General features: G+C 39.7%; 1 long non-coding RNA gene across 1 annotated transcript; it reads left to right on the top strand.

Annotated features, from left to right (window-relative positions):
• The first annotated feature begins 3,080 nt into the window (after positions 1-3,080).
• On the top strand, positions 3,081-3,791 carry LOC138226658 (uncharacterized). The gene is made up of 3 exons (XR_011184622.1): positions 3,081-3,184; positions 3,396-3,557; positions 3,669-3,791. It is a non-coding gene; the product is annotated as an uncharacterized lncRNA (long non-coding RNA).
• Positions 3,792-17,244: the final 13,453 nt, after the last annotated feature.

Below are 17,244 nucleotides of genomic sequence, written 5' to 3'. Positions count from 1 at the left end.
AAAAAAAACAAAACAACAACCCATAATGTACTTCTTTGCGGCTCTGTTTTCCCAAATCATATATTCACAACGTGAAATCTAGAAAATAATGTTACGTAACTAAAATCCGCAAAATGAAAAACAGAACCTGTGTAATTGTTGATAGATGATGTACTCGTAACATTTTTACAAGATGAATTACAACATTTAAAAAATGACTTGTATGTACTTGATATCTCTAATCAATCCACGGGGACATTGTTAAAAGCAGAGTCCCAGCACAAAACGAAACTAAAATGCATACCGTTTAACGCTTCTTCTTAGTTGCTCAAAAGTAATTTGACCGTATGAAATGCATAATATAAACCTAGAAACATATACGTGAGCAGTATTTACGTACTGTAGTATCGGTGTTAAGACATACCTCTCAAAAACTATGAATCAAGTTAAAAATATCTCAAGACCGATTCTGGTCATAATGAAACCATGTTTCGTGTATGTTTTCCGAGTACCGAGACCAGCCATATACTGTATGTTTATGTTCCAAAATTAATATCGTTTATGGCCTTCAAACGCGTTGCAGTATGCTACTATTCTTTTTATGCTCAGGCACTAAGATTTCCCTTCAGTGGTAAAATTAGATATGAATATTCAATACTTAAACAGGCACAGTTAAGACATTAAATATACATATACATACTGTATACAGTACAGTTTGCATACGGTAATATGTTTATGTTCCTAAATCAATCTCTTTTATGAGCACGTGAAAGGCATGGTGAATCTATTCTCAAAAATGACTGTACTTTGCATGACTGGAAAAAAATGCGTCATTGCGAAATGCTGTGGTGTTACTTCGGTCAATGAAAAAAATAATGTGGACCAGGGCAATACTTTGAGTTTACACTTACAGCTTGTCCAAGGTCATTCATTATTAATACTATTAGTAGTATCTTCGTTAAAGACTTTGATGGCGACAGCTCAAACATGAGAGGTTGAGCTTTATTAGCTCCACCTTGCGGAAATTCCGGATACTATTATTTTGCTTGTCGTATTATAGGAGAATTTACAGTAACTCGCGGTATTTACCGGTAGCTTGCGGTAGATTGCGTACAGCGTACCGGAAAATAATGCGGTATCGCCCGCGCATTTTGAATGGCTGCATCTGTATTAATTTGTTTGGTACGAGTAAGGTTTTTTTCCCCCAACAACTTTCCAGAGGAGCTGTAAATATTTTAAATAAATACACACAGTATTGCTCATAAGGTCTGCTATTTGAGGTCCAGTTATTTAGATGCAAACATCTTATTTTATCTCAGCTTTTCAGCTGAGATACACAGATCATACATAAACAATGCAGTAAAAAAATGTCTCATCAAGTATTTAATCATTAGGTATAACAGTTTCCCTTTAGGCCTCTGAAAACACCACCTTCTACCTTGTGAATACCAGTACCTCCTAATTGTCTAAAGGCTTTATTTAAATTTAAAAAAAAAAACTGATGTGCTGAAACAGTACAATTAAACACGCTCTGCAGAAAAGGGGATGGTTGTTAGGTCAGCTTCAGTTTTACACGTACAGTACACATTTGATTTCATTTAAATTATGAGGTACCCTGTATCTGCAGGACTCAAGAGGCTCTCAGTCATGTCACTTTGCAGTTGATTTCTTCTAGAGGTTCCTAGATTCTTATTGTAAATAAAAGGAACAGCATACAGTGGGACTTTTTCAAAAACGGGGAACAAATTTCAACATCCGACTGCACCGAGCACACAAATATTGGTTCTAGGCTCCTGAATCACCTTTGGTCCCTGGATCATTGCTTTTAACCATTTACACAAGGTTTTTACTGTAAAGCACTTTCACAGCTCAACATAAATGGACCTTCTGGGGCACAGGCTTTAAAGGAGCTTTTTAAAAAAAACAGACTTTGCCTTTCCTGTTATAAGCTATTCTTTTAGCATATGTCAAGCATGCCCTTATTATGGCGATATCCTCCTAAACATTGGAGAAATAACTTTGTTAGGATCTGAGCTACTGCATTTCGAACAAGTAGTAAGGGATTTATTGTTTTCTTGTGAAGAAAGATGTGAAGACGGGGGTTTGAATTTAATCCTTTCTGTAGGGGGTTTAGACTTCTAAGTCACAAGCTGGGGTTTATGGCAGGAAAGGGGGTTAACTGATAAGGATTGCAGATGCAAGCTAGGAACCTCCCTGGGTGTAATCTTAAACTGACCATTTGTCCAGAACATCGTAAACTGGCCAAATACCATGAACCCCCCTCTTTACCATCAGACCGAGTGACGTCAGAAACGGAGAAGAAAACACTATATAACCCAAACGTTTGTAACAGTACGTTGAACAATACTGCGGTTTTGTTGTTTCTTGCGGGAAACAAGACTTTGGCTTTATTGTTCCTTGCATGCAATAAACTCATTTGTTTTACTTCATCTCGGGATCAAGAACCTTATTTCTTCTGTTACAACACTTGGGAAGCCCACAAAACAGAGCATTACAATCATATCCACATCAATGTGAGCAATGGAGAAGTCAAATAACGTGTCTAAATATCATCTAGTTCTATCCCAGGGAAGAGGGCTGTTGCCTTCACAGACGACAAGACAAGACGACTTAGACATTAAGAGGAAGGACACATTCACCCTTGGTAGAGATTCAGTTGTTCTACGAGATGTCAAGGTGAGAATTAACCACTTCAGGCATAAGTCAATCCACATGACTGAAAAAGGGGCAATGAACAGGATATGGGGATTTTGCTAGTTATAAAGTACAATAATCATCATTAAATGATCTAAGACTACTGAAGTATAAGCTGTGTCCCTGACTGATTAATTAGCAAATTCATCTTTGTAGAGTGCAGCTACTATCTATTCAGTGGCATTTCCTTAAAACAACTGTATTCCCACATTCTGAATATGGAGTGAGATCATGTAGAGAATGTTGGACTTGTAATAACTAATTGAAGGATAATAATAATCAACGAAAGTGCTTAAAAGTATCAACAAATGCCTTCTAAGTACTTGACACGTACTTTGCTTTCAAAAGTGAAACATAACTAATGCTTACGTAAGATTTCTCTTGACTTCTCAGGAGTATACTAACTCCAAGGACAAGTAACATCACAAACCATTATTTAAGTGCTGATGTTGGAGCTGCAATACTACTACCAAGACAAAAAATGATACAGGTAACACTGCTTTCAGATTTCTAAGAATTGCTAAAATAGTATGTTTACAGAGCATTCAGAGTTGAGAATATGACAAGTTCCTACCATCTCAAACACTGCCAATCTAGAACAAAAAGAAAGTACTTGAACGCCTGCAGTAATCGAACACAAACCAGAACATATCAGTGCATGACAATGAAATGTAGTCACAAAATGATTCTACCCTTTCAAGTCCCAAAAAGGACAGAGGAACTTACCGGAGGCGATACCTGGATTTCAAACAGAGTACAATGTAGCCACTGTACGGGAGAAGATCACAGAGAGCTCTTCTCAGATTGCTCAGAGACAGCCCCAGCACCCTGTCCTGACTGAAGCAGACAAAGTGGTCAAACAGGTAGGTAGAAATAAGTAAGGAACAGAGAGTATGGTTATTCTTGCATTGTTTTGTTCGTCTGTCAAAGAAAAGAGTGCTTCTGACTTTTGTCAATGTTCATCTTTATTTTAGGAGAAGAACAAACGGTGGTATCACACTTTGCTCAAGTGTATGATACCATGTGTGTACAGCAGACATCACCAAAGGAACAGGAGACACCTGAGTAGAGAACAAGAATATGAAAAGACTGATGAAAGAAAGCACCAGGAGAAATCCATTGAATATGCACAATCTCGTACAGTATTTCAATGAAAAGTTTCAGTGTTGTTTTTAGTGTCGTCGTATTGCATACATTTAAAACAATGTGTCTTGTTTAATGAACAATTTCATTTACTTTAGTAAAAAGTGTTGTTTACTGTAGCCCTAGCATGGATGCAATTGTTAGAAAAAACTTGAATGAAAAACTGAATGTTTCATACAATATGGGTTTGTGTTAACCCACACACCTAAGTGAAATGTTTGATTACGTTTACAAGACATAACACATAGTTCAGTTGAGTGTGAAAGGAAACAACAGAGAAAGTCACAAACAAAACATTTGTGAAGGACTTGATGAATGTTTTTTTTTGAGAAATTACAAAAAATAAAGAATTTTTCAACAAGATGTCTTTCTATAGCGAGTTTCATTTGAGATAGTCTTTTCTTAGAAGTGCAAGAGTGGTATTCCCTACAATTTATTCCCCAATTTGATCATTCTCAGAAATTAGGAGACGGAAACCACACCTACTGTAATATTAGACCTTGTAACAAGGCAACTAGGTTTCAAAGGCTTAAAAGGTGCAGAAAGAGGCTCATGTATAATGACCGCCAGTGTCCCACAGGTTTCCCAAATCATTTCTTAGAGTATGGAAAAAGAGGAAATAAAGTGTCTACAGAAAGCGTATACCCCCTTGAACTTTGTTCAGTTTGTTGCGCCAGTGCCAGAGTTTCATGCAATTAAATGAGGACCTCTTTCTCACACCACATATGTTATACTTTCAATGGGAAAAAAGGAAATATTAGAATTGTATACATTTTCACCCACATGTTAATATTTGGTAGAAGCCCTTTTCACAGCAATTTCAGCTGTGAGTCTGTTGGTAATGGGCTCCACCACCTCTGCACCAACAAGATTTGATAATATTTAGAATATGAGAAGTCTGTCTGGTTTAGCTGAAGAATCAGCTAAGGTAAGTTTCAGGAAGAGCATCTGATTTCTTTCAATAAAGCAGAACAGAGAAAAAACACACAATACAAAATCATGAGAATTTGTATCCATATGACACTTTGACTCGAATACTTTTATCAGACCTACACAGAGTATATACTGTACACACTTTTTCAGCCCAGGTTTATACATTTGATACATTTCGAACTGCCATTTGTTGGTGTTTTTGTGTCTTAGCTCAACACTGTGAAACCTGTAGTTACAAACATGGAGGATGAAGACATGAAGACATATATTGTACCTCTGACCAGCCTACCTTCGAAGAGGTGAAAGATGAAACTTTTCCTTTATCGTCAACTCAGTGAATGTCTTTAAACTTTCGAAAACTGTAACAAAGAATAAGTTAAAAAACTTATTTTCATTGGACCCACAGAAAAGTCAAAGTTGTCCATAGAAATGCCCGTCTAAATCAGAAATCTACAGCACAAAGGCAGTGGCCTTTCGGGACATAAAAATGAAATCAGACTTTACTCAGACGAATTGCCCTTGGTCACGGACATCTTGCTATCAGTCACTACAAAGATGTTTTCTCTCGTGCCATGGCTTGCCTGACTTGCTTCTTCAGCTGGATGGCTTCTGGTCGCTGGTCAGGATCGACAGCCAGCATGTCCTGGAGCAGTGTCCTCAGCTCCGTGCTTATGGCTCTATTTACTTTCAGGGGGATGTGGAACTGCAGCCAGGGTTTCTCATGCAGGGCCTCTCCAACAGGCCCTGACAGACATATGCTCCTGTATCGGAAACACACTTTAGTTCAATTCTAAAATATTTCTCATAGGACTGAAGGAACCTTTGCCTGTTAAGAGTTAACAATTAGGTCCTCAAGAACTGTTTTACGGTTTTCTACACTCCTGGCTGGCCAAGGTCTCTTTAAGGTCTCTTAAGTGGAGGTGTAACTCATGTATCCTACATGTGATTTAGCAACATGAAAGGGAATAGCTTCTTATCGGATTATGGTCTTGGTTAACTGCCTAAGGCTGACCTAAGTTCCTAACTTCCTGACTTGGTTTATACCTTATATGTTAAGAAGCTTCTTCTGACCAATCAGAAATGTATGCTTTATGTATGAACATTTTGCTCATCAAAGTGAGTGAGAGACAAGGTTAACAGAAATTAGCCACGGCAGTAAATGACAGCATATTTTTTGGTTCTTAAATGGTCTCTACCTGGCACACCTGCAGTGCAAACTGACACACACTGTTTAGAGAAACAGCTACTCTATTACTAATATTAATGAAACATTTCTTATTCTATGGAACAAAAACAAACAGTTAAACTAAAACACAGATCTCTTAGCTTCCAATTTCAGGAACCAGATGACTGAATGATCAAGCCTAACTAGTAGCCAGAACCCCAGTTAACCCTCCGTAACACAAAGTTTAACCACACGACAGGAACTCTTTCAAACTGAGTGAAAATCATAAATGGATCCATAACTTTACATCATTTTACTATGTTGTGCCAATACCTGCATTTACATTTAGAACGAATGATGTCATGGAACACTAACCAGCATCACACCAGTTCCAAGTGTCTCCAAGGAGACAAAAGAACAACAGAAATAATACTTAGTTAACATGTCTGGTTTAGTTGAAGAATCGGCTAAGGTAAGTTTCATGTAAATGTCATGTACTCTATGGTTTCTATTGATGTCAAGTGGCAAATGTTGACTGGTGATGTTATGTGAATCTTAGGAAATGGTCATTTTTCAATCGAGTCTATGTTTCTCAGAATTTGAGACAGAGAGGTCAATCTCTGCAATCCGAGCTGAGGGTATTTCTTGGAATGGAAAGGTAAGAGCAACGTGTTCTTTGATATTCTCTTAAGACTCTTCGCCAGATTTAACAATGAAAAATGTAAATAATAATAACAAACATTATTTGATATAGTGCCTTGAAAGGTGGCTTCTTTACAGAATGACAAAACCAACAACAATAAAGAATACACAAGATATGCATGATGACAATACACAGTTAGAGGATACAGTAGATGGTCATTGTCAGTGTATTCTGAAGGTAGTTTTCCAATTTTTTGGAATGGGGTAAAAGAGGCCACCTCAACTAGAATCTTTGTCCTAACCAAAAATGTAACAAAGTATAATAATAATATTAAAAAGAATAATAATAAACTTTATTTATAGAGCAACTTTCATACAAATAGTGCTTTGGTGCTTTAAAAACCAAGCGTAAAAATAAAATATTAAAATTGAGAGATATACTTTCAGTTGTCAAGGAAAATACAGCAATACAGTAAAGCAACATACATGTCAATTAAATAAATAAAAATTAGGAAAGTCGTAATAAAATAAGAACAATTAAAGAGAACTAAAAAAAGAAACAGAAATAGAAAGAACAAAGAACCACTTTAACTAAAAGCAACATTTTCAAATGTTTTTTAAAACAACGTACCGAGCTTGACTGCCTAATAAAAAGTGGAAGTGAGTTTCATAATTTAGAAGCATAAAAACAAAAAGCAGCCTCTCCACTCTTTCTGCATTTAACATGTGGTATTTGCAGTAGGCCAGTATGTTCAGATCTCAGGTCACGTATAGGAACACATGAAGACAGACATTCAGTAAGGTACAGACGTGCTAGGTCGCTTAAAGCTTTAAAAACAAGTAAAAGAACTTTCAAATTTATCCTAGATAATACAGGTGACCAGTGAAGTTTTTTCAAAACAGGAATGATATTCTCTTTCTTGTATTTGTTAGGATCTGTGCTACTGCATTTCGAACAAGTAGTAAGGGATTTATTGTTTTCTTGGGAAGCCCACAAAACAGAGCATTATAATCATATCCACATCAATGTGAGCAATGGAGAAGTCAAATTAACGTGTCTAAATAGAATCTAGTTCTATCCCAGGGAAGAGGGCTGTTGCCTACACAGACGACAAGACACAAAACGCTCAACTGTGCAAAACACGCATAAGGACATCAGTCAGGAGGAACAAGGTAAAGTGTTTTTACTTCTTCACCATGGTCATGTAGTTTCACTCCAAGCACTGTCTTATGAAATAACTGTGGAAACAACCTCCCCAACATTTTGGGTTGTTGCATTTTGCTTCAATGAATTTTAACCTTTTCTTTTAGACATTAAGAGGAAGGACACATTCACCCTTGGTAGAGATTCAGTTGTTCTATGAGATGTCAAGGTGAGAATTAACCACTTCAGGCATAAGTCAATCCACATGACTGAAAAAGGGGCAATGAACAGGATATGGGGATTTTGCTAGTTATAAAGTACAATAATCATCATTAAATGATCTAAGACTACTGAAGTATAAGCTGTGTCCCTGACTGATTAATTAGCAAATTCATCTTTGTAGAGTGCAGCTACTATCTATTCAGTGGCATTTCCTTAAAACAACTGTATTCCCACATACTGAATATGGAGTGAGATCATGTAGAGAATGTTGGACATGTAATAACTAATTGAAGGATAATAATAATCAACGAAAGTGCTTAAAAGTATCAACAAATGCCTTCAAAGTACTTGACACGTACTTTGCTTTCAAAAGTGAACCATAATTAATGCTTACGTAAGATTTCTCTTGACTTCTCAGGAGTATACTAACTCCAAGGACAAGATCACAAACAATTATTTAAGTGCTGATGTTGGAGCTGCAATACTACTACCAAGACAAAAAATGATACAGGTAACACTGCTTTCAGATTTCTAAGAATTGCTAAAATAGTATGTTTACAGAGCATTCAGAGTCTCATAGAGAAAATAAGTTGAGAATATGACAAGTTCCTACCATCTCAAACACTGCCAATTTAGAACAAAAAGAAAGTACTTGAACGCCTACAGTAATCAAACACAAACTAGAACATATCAGTGCATGACAATGAAATGTAGTCACAAAATGATTCTACCCTTTCAAGTCCCAAAAAGGACCGAGGAACTTACCGGAGGCGATACCTGGATTTCAAACACAGCACAATGTAGCCAATGTAGGGGAGAAGATCACAGAGAGCTCTTCTCAGATTGCTCAGAGTAAGCCCCAGGACCCTGTCCTGACTGAAGTGGTCAAACAGGTAGGTAGAAATGAGTAAGGAACAGAGAGTATGGTTATTCTTGCATTGTTTTGTTCGTCTGTCAAAGAAAAGAGTGCTTCTGACTTTTGTCAATGTTCATCTTTATTTTAGGAGAAGAACAAACGGTGGTATCACACTTTGCTCAAGTGTATGATACCATGTGTGTACAGCAGACATCACCAAAGGAAAAGAAAACACCTGAGTAGAGAACAAGAATATGAAAAGACTGATGAAAAAAAGCACCAGGAGAAACCATTGAATATGCACAATCTCGTACAGTATTTCAATGAAAAGTTTCAGTGTTGTTTTTAGTGTCGTCGTATTGCATACATTTATCTTGTGTCTTGTTTAATGAACAATTTCATTTACTTTAGTAAAAAGTGTTGTTTACTGTAGTCCTAGCATGGATGCAATTGTTAGAAAAAACGTGAATGAAAAACTGAATGTTTCATACAATATGGGTTTGTGTTAACCCACACACCTAAGTGAAATATTTGATTACGTTTACAAGACATAACACATAGTTCAGTTGAGTGTGAAAGGGAACGACAGAGAAAGTCACAAACAAAACATTTGTGAAGGACTTGATGAATGTTTTTTCTTTAGAAATTACAAAAAATAAAGAATTTTTCAACAAGATGTCTTTTTATAGCGAGTTTCATTTGAGATAGTCTTTTCTTAGAAGTGCAAGAGTGGTATTCCCTACAACTTATTCCCCAATTTGATCATTCTCAGAAATTAGGAGACAGAAACCACACCTACTGTAATATTAGACCTTTTAACAAGGCAACTAGGTTTCAATGGCTTAAAAGGTGCAGAAAGAGGCTCATGTATAATGACCTCCAGTGTCCCACAGGTTTCCCAAATCATTTCTTTGAATATGGAAAAAGAGGAAATAAAGTGTCTACAGAAAGCGTATACCCCCTTGAACTTTGTTCAGTTTGTTGCGCCAGTGCCTGAGTTTCATGCACTTAAATGAGGACCTCATTCTCACACCACATATGTTATACCTTCAATGGGTAAAAAGGAAATATTAGAATTGTATACATTTTCAGCCATGTGTTCATATTTGGTTGAAGCCCTAACAACACCTAAAAAACACCTAACAACGGGTGCAGGACCGAATTAGGGCAATACCCACTATTGATAAACATACAGAAAACAATATTAAAGTACTGGCTTTAATATTAGCCAGACACAGCTGGATGAGCTCTACCAGCCAGGACAGGAGGCTCTACTGTACACGGAGAGGGGAGGGAGGGGGGAACAAGCTGCCCAGCCGTGTGGAATGCTACAGAACCCTAAACAGACAATACATACTATCCGAATATTTGACCAAGATATCCAGACACAGCTGGATGAGCTCCACCAGTCAGGACAGGCTAATAAGATACACTCCACAGACACTCCACAGACATTCACAACAGTGACATATCATAAACACTTTACTTATCTAGTCTCTCGAAACAAAATTTCGAGAAAAAAACACATTGCCCAACGTTAGAAAGCACCTTGCATTACATTGCTTGAAAAACAATCTTATTTCGAAGGAATTATGGATCGGGAATTCTTCGAGGAAGTCGGGGTCACACAGCATGCCGCCCCATATATCAGGGAGCACATTGGATCAAGGCACAGTCTCTTTCAAGACAACGATCCGAAACACACAGCAGCAAGGGCGAGGCTTTTAGCAGAACGAGTGAACTGGGTGAAAACTCCAGCCGAATATCTAGATTTAAATCCAATAGAGATGGTATGGCATTCACTGAAAGACTATGTTTGGAAAACTGCTAAACCCAGCACAAAGCAAGAACTGATACTGATACAATGTCTGTTGATACTGATACTGTATGAGTAGGGCTGTTTCACCACTCCTTTTTTTTTGTTGTTTACAGCTGTACTTCTTATGGTAGTACTTAAGTACAGTACAGTAGGTTCTTACATTAGTACTTCTCGCGTTAAGAAAGTTAGGTGTTAGCATAAACTATTAGTAATAAATAATATTAAACTTAGCACTGTAATAAATTATGCTAATATTAAATTCGATTCTGCTCTGAGAATGTAGGGGGAAGAAAAATGCCAGTGGTCTTTTCACTGATGAACTAGTGCCTGATGAACACCACTGTGTCTCACCACACAGCTGCCAGAGCACCTCACCATGACAGGCAACCACTGCGTCACACCACACAGCTGCCAGCACACCTCACCGTACCAGGCCACAACTGCATCACACAGCTGCCAGCACACCTCCCATGCCCAGCCACCACTGCATCACACAGCTGCCAGCGCACCTCACCATACCAGGCCACCACTACGTCAAACCACACAGGTGCCAGCGCACCTCACTGTGCCCAGAAGCCACTACATCTCACAGCTGCCAGTGCACCTCACCGTGCCAGGCCATCACTGCCTCACACCACACAGCTGCAAGCACACCTCAAAGTACCCGGCCACCAATGCGTCACATCACACAGCTCCCAGTGCACCTCACCGTGCCAGGCCACCACTGCATCACACAGCTGCCAGCGCACCTCACCGTGCCAGGCCACAACTTTGTCACACCACACAGCTGCCAGAGCACCTCACTATGACAGGCAACCACAGAGTCACACCACACAGCACAAGCACACCTCACCATGCCAGGCCACCACTGCGTTACACCACACAACTGCCAGTGCACCTCACCGTGCCCGGCCACAGCTGCGTCACACAGCTGCCAGCGAACCTCACAGTGCCAGGCCACCACTGCGTCCCAAAGCTGCCAGCACACCTCACCGTACCAGGCCACCACTGCGTCATACCACACAGCTACCAGCGCAACTCACCGTGCCAGGCCACCACTGCATCACACCACACAGTTGCCAGTGCACATCACTCTGCCCGGCCACCATTTCATTACACAGATGCCAAGGCATCTCACTGTGCCAGGCCACCACTACGTCAAACCACACAGGTGCCAGTGCACCTCACTGTGCCAGGCCACCACTGCGTCACACAGCTGCCAGCACACCTCACCGTGCCCGGCCACCACTTCGTCAGACCACACAGCTGCCAGTGCACCTCACTGTGGCAGGCCACCACTCCATCACGCAGTTGCCAGCGCACCTCACCGTACCAGGCCACCACTGCGTCACACCACACAGCTGCCAGCGCACCTCACCATGCCAGGCCACCACTGAGTCACACCACACAGCTGCCAGCGCACCTCAACGTGCCAGGCCACCACTGCGTCCCACAGCTGCCAGCACACCTCATGCCTTGTTATGTGAAACTTTAAATCTCTTTTTAGGATTTTTTGAACATGGTCTTTTTTTCCCTCAATCAGAGGCTCACCACAATTCACGTTCAACCACTTCACAGATCTACCACAAGCACCTCAGGATGGTGACGTCACTGCCTTTCATATGGAAACATTTTGACACCGCGCTCAACAATCTTAGGAAGATCACAAAACAAGCCTGCTAGCCTGGATTTTACCTAAAAAAATCACGCCCGAGAAAGTGAAGTACTGTAGCATTAACTAGAAAAGGTGTTTTGCAGACATAGGCATAGTACGTAATTCAGGCTTTATGAACTTTATGAATAATAAATAACCCTAATTAATCGAGTCCCAGGTGTGAGTTCATAAAGCCTGATTTACGTACTATGCCTACGTCTGCGAAACACCTGATCATCTACTCGAAAGATTTCAGTGCTTTGTGTATATTCTAATCGCAGTGGGGACAGCGCGACAGGGTGTGTGGGGACAGGTTTGGTTGAAATTGCACTGGGGATCTGTATTCTTGAAACCTGAAACATTTTTTCTGAAAGTGTTTTCTTCCCAGTTTAGCTGATCTTTTGCTGCCTACACATGCTTACACAGCTCCCTAGGTAAATTATCATACTCGAGTGAGAAAGCTTTAGAGAACTTAACATTTTTATTATCAACAAATTGTAAATAAAACGTTTACATTGGCGTTATTCATTTTTCACTTGAGTGTATGGAGGAGTGTCATCCGCGTCAGCCTGCCACGATTCGGCTGTGAATCCTTCTTCAGCTGTGAGGGTCTTCAGCTCAAAATGAAACGCTTAGAGTTTGCAATGTACGGCGCTCTGAACGACTTCAACTTTAATGCAGGAAAAATGGATTTCCCAGAAGCTATACTGATTCTTATGGAAGCCTGTTTCCGCCAGGGAGTAAAAAAAATGCGCTCTGGTATTCTCTGGGATGCAGTGCAGTTAAAACTGTTCACTGTTACTGACCATACTGCCTGCCTGCGGGCACTTTTCCTGTCCGTGGGGGAGGGTGGACTGTCTTTCATTAGAAGGTTAGCCTATTCTACTCGGAGAATGTAGAGGGGGTGGAAAGTGCCCGCGGTCATTTCATTAGTATTACAATTCGCACTGATTCCCCTGCGAAGATATGGACATAAGAATATTCGTGCGTGGTCAAAAAATGACATAAAAACGACAAAGTGAAGGCTGTGAAAACATTCACAATGTGCTGTATACACAAACCACGCGTTCTCACAACTCAAGGAGGTTTCGTGAAAACTTTATATCGTCACACAAAATAAAGTTTTTTCGTTTACAAAGACAATTACAAAGAATGTGGACCAGGGTAATACTTTGAGTTTACAGCTTGTCCAAGGTCATTCATTATTAATACTATTAGGGATATCTTCTGTAAAGACTGACAGCAGGAACATTCCTGTTCTTTACTCAGCAGCTTATTAAAAACAGGGTGTTCAAAAAGTTTTTTTTACCCAGAAGAGTGACACAGCTTTGCGTTGTTAATCTGTTATTCCGTATTTACAAAGAAAGTGGAATACAGTAATACTACCTGCTATATAGATACATATTTTTAGATATTCAGATCCTTAAATTAATATCATTATTCATTTCTTTAGATACGTGATTCCATACTATATATCCTATTACAAAACCAATAATTCCGGTCCTGAAATCTGATTGGCTGACACACATTCGAAGAACATACTGTAACACTTAGTTAACATGTCTGGTTTAGTTGAAGAATCGGCTAAGGTAAGTTTCAGGGTTTAATAGTGGGATGGCACCTGTGCTTTTTCCCCCCAACCGTTAGAATATGATTTGCACAAAACCCAAAAGAAATACTGCACAGTTCAGGAACCTAGCAACTGTAAAATAAGCTTAAAAAAACTGAACTGAAATGCAAAAAAGTTCAGAGAAAGGCACAAAATATGTTTACTTGGGGTTTAAAAAATTAAAACTAACTAAAACATTCCAAACAGAAGCCGGCCTACCTTCTTTTCTTTGTACCTGATAAGGATGAGGATGGCTTTAAAGATACAGCTAAACTTTTGTAGAACCATTCAAGCGCATTGTTACTGTTTGTTGTAGAAAAAATATGAGAATCTCAAAATCTAAAAATCTCATGGCGTCAGAATGTACAAGTTAAAAAAAAAATAATAATAAGAATATTAATAAACATTAACTTATATAGCGCCTTGAAAGGTGGCTTCTTAATAGAATGACAAAACCAACAACAATAAATAATACACAAGATATGCATGATGACAATACACAGTTAGAGGAGACAGTAGATGGTGGTACTAAACACAGTGAGAGCAGAAGGATAAAGAACAGGGGTGAGTTTCCCGAAAACAACTAATCTTAGAGACTTTCAAGCAACTTTACGATGTACGTATGTACGTATGTAAACAATCGATTGACAATTCTTTCATTATATGGTGTCGGTTTTGGTCCTTCAGTGGGATAAAATAAAGTTGTGAAAAGGAATATGAAGTAAACTTGACATCATAATTTAAGCAAAAGCATATAGATAGGCACAAAAAGGGACCTTATTGTTTCTAAGAGCAAAGAAAAGAAATGACTGACATGCCGTAAAAGAAAACCAAGATTAACTGCGTGGACAGTGTATGCGTCCCGCACGACGTCCGTGATTTAAAGCAATATTTTTTGGCGCGCTGCCATAGTTAAGAATCACAATATTTCATAAGAAAAAACTGTTATTTAAAGTTATTGGGTGTACTGGAACTCAATGGAAACATTAACTACTAAGCTTGGCATGTATCACTCAACAAATACAGGACCTATAATCAAATTTAAAAACAAGTAGATCTAAGCTTTACCGTCAACAATCACGACAGAACATCAAACGGTGTTGGAACTACGCGGTATCGACCGCGGGTTTGGGTACGGAATGGAGCAGGCGTGGGACTCAGGAATGGGGCTGAACAACACATTTATTAACTCGAATCGGGAAAGGTACACACACAGGGACAGGGGTTACAGCGCTGCACCTTCACTAACACACACACACACCTGAAGGGAAGAGACTGTATCCCAGCCTCCGTCCCGCTATACAGTCCGGTAGAACCCAGGTGCTGTTCTCAGCCCGCCTTGCGTGCGCATGACTAAAGCGCCCTGCGTGGCGCTACATTATAAATACATGTTAGGCCCAATGATTTCACTAAAATAATGCATTGCTGCATTTCATACTGAAAATAATATCATCTAGTCAAGTATAAAAATGAATATGAAATATACCCAGGATGACTCATAAATTCATCACTGTATAAATAAATGTTCTTTTTTCGAATTTCCTCTGACACAGTACAACACAATATCAAAGTCCTTCATATAAACTCTTAGTGTCCTGTATTCCCAGAGGATGCCCCTGCCGTGAAGTGACTGTGCTCTGTCTGGCGATCTCTGGCGCTCAGGGTGGGCAGGAGGAGGCCAGTTTAAGAAGCACTTAGTGATGAACGAGCGGGTCGGGGAGCACGTAGATGACGAAGGATTTAACGTGCTACTTCAGTTACGATGGGTTTTGGGAAACACTCGTCAATTAACGATGGAGCTTAAGAGCGAGTTTACGATGTTCTTAGCGCTACGATGCTTTCGGGAAACAGAATCATAATATCTAGAAGGATTACCATATATAAAAATAGAAAGAATGATATATGATATATACAAGTAATTATATCATATCATATATTATTAACACCATACCCACCATCTATGTACATTCACATGACCACACATATCAGATCAATATCAAATCAATCACAATGATTAGAATGCGCGCAGAAATCGCCCCTTTCTCTTCCCATCTTTCAGCACATTATACGTCCTCTCCACGATACAAGCCGATATCCGTTATCTTACTCTACAATGCACCTTTTCCCGTGTTGTACGTTAACATTTGGTTCATAAAATCGACACACCTGAAATACTAAATAAGAAAGAAAACAATTATAACACAACGGATGACAGAGCCTCTAGAACAGAAAACCCGTTGGCGTCACACACGCTGAATGTCTCTCTCTCTCCTGCTCAGCAAAACACAACATGTGGGTCAACACCGTGTGAGGCATTAAACATCACCTTCGTGCATTACCGCGATTCATCTGGCACACAACTGTACCACTACAGAAATAATATATATAATGTCGCCACACGAATCTGTAATGAAAATAAAATTAAAAATGCCGCTGGCGTCTCACCCGACTGGCGGCCACAGCGCGTCTGAGGGCTCCCCAGAGAAACGAGCCGCCTGTGACCCCAGGGGCACCTTCACTGGCGCCCCGCCACCAACAAACCCCAAGGGCTGTCGCAAAGCCAACTCCATACAGAAAAACGGAACTCATCTGGGGGAAGTTCACAAAATAAAATAATAAAATAAAAGATGACATCATATAACCACGGCTCAACGCAGCTGGCTACACGTGTGAGAAGGTGCAGTACTTGAAGTGCGCTGGGCAAACTTCCGAGGTCAAATTCTTCCAGCACGGTTGTACCTTTAAAGCGGAGACGACGGCACCGAAAGTTTTTGGCGCGCCTTCTCTTTAAAGCCCTGGCCAAATATGAAGACAGTACGTACAGTTATAATTCAAACGGAATTAAAAACTACACATCCCAGTTACCATGGTGGTGCTTGTGATCATTGCGTTTAACCAACGAAACAGGGCGAAAAATCAGTCACATGAATTTGGGGCAGAGTTTCGAAAGCTTAACCTATCAGCAACAAAGCGAAATTTACACGATAGGCTACCTCAAACTGTCAGTTACACGACTGTGTATGTCGCTTAAGCCACTCCTATTTGGCATTTTAGTTATGGAGGCGAGAAGACGCCCCCCCCCTCTCTGGGTGCCTGATTTGCCGCCATCTTTAACCGCTTCGTGTCCAAATCGCAGTAGCTACGCGTACGAAATAAAGTTCATCCCAGCTACAAAACATATATATTTTTGTGGTAAGAGGGAGCAAAACATCAGTATTTACTGCTATTAATTAGTGTACGATTTATAGTTGAAATCTGAGCCTAAATATAAAGTTAAAATCTCGACAAAGCAATGTAGGAAATACAGAGAAAATAAATCCTTTCTGACATCTAAAATCAGTTTCGATCAAGGTCTCTAAAACG

The sequence above is a fragment of the Lepisosteus oculatus genome, unplaced genomic scaffold, assembly GCF_040954835.1.
Source record: "Lepisosteus oculatus isolate fLepOcu1 unplaced genomic scaffold, fLepOcu1.hap2 HAP2_SCAFFOLD_148, whole genome shotgun sequence".
NCBI classification, from domain to species: domain Eukaryota; kingdom Metazoa; phylum Chordata; class Actinopteri; order Semionotiformes; family Lepisosteidae; genus Lepisosteus; species Lepisosteus oculatus.
Note: the sequence above shows the minus strand (reverse complement) of the source record. Positions and strands in the feature narration are given on the sequence as shown.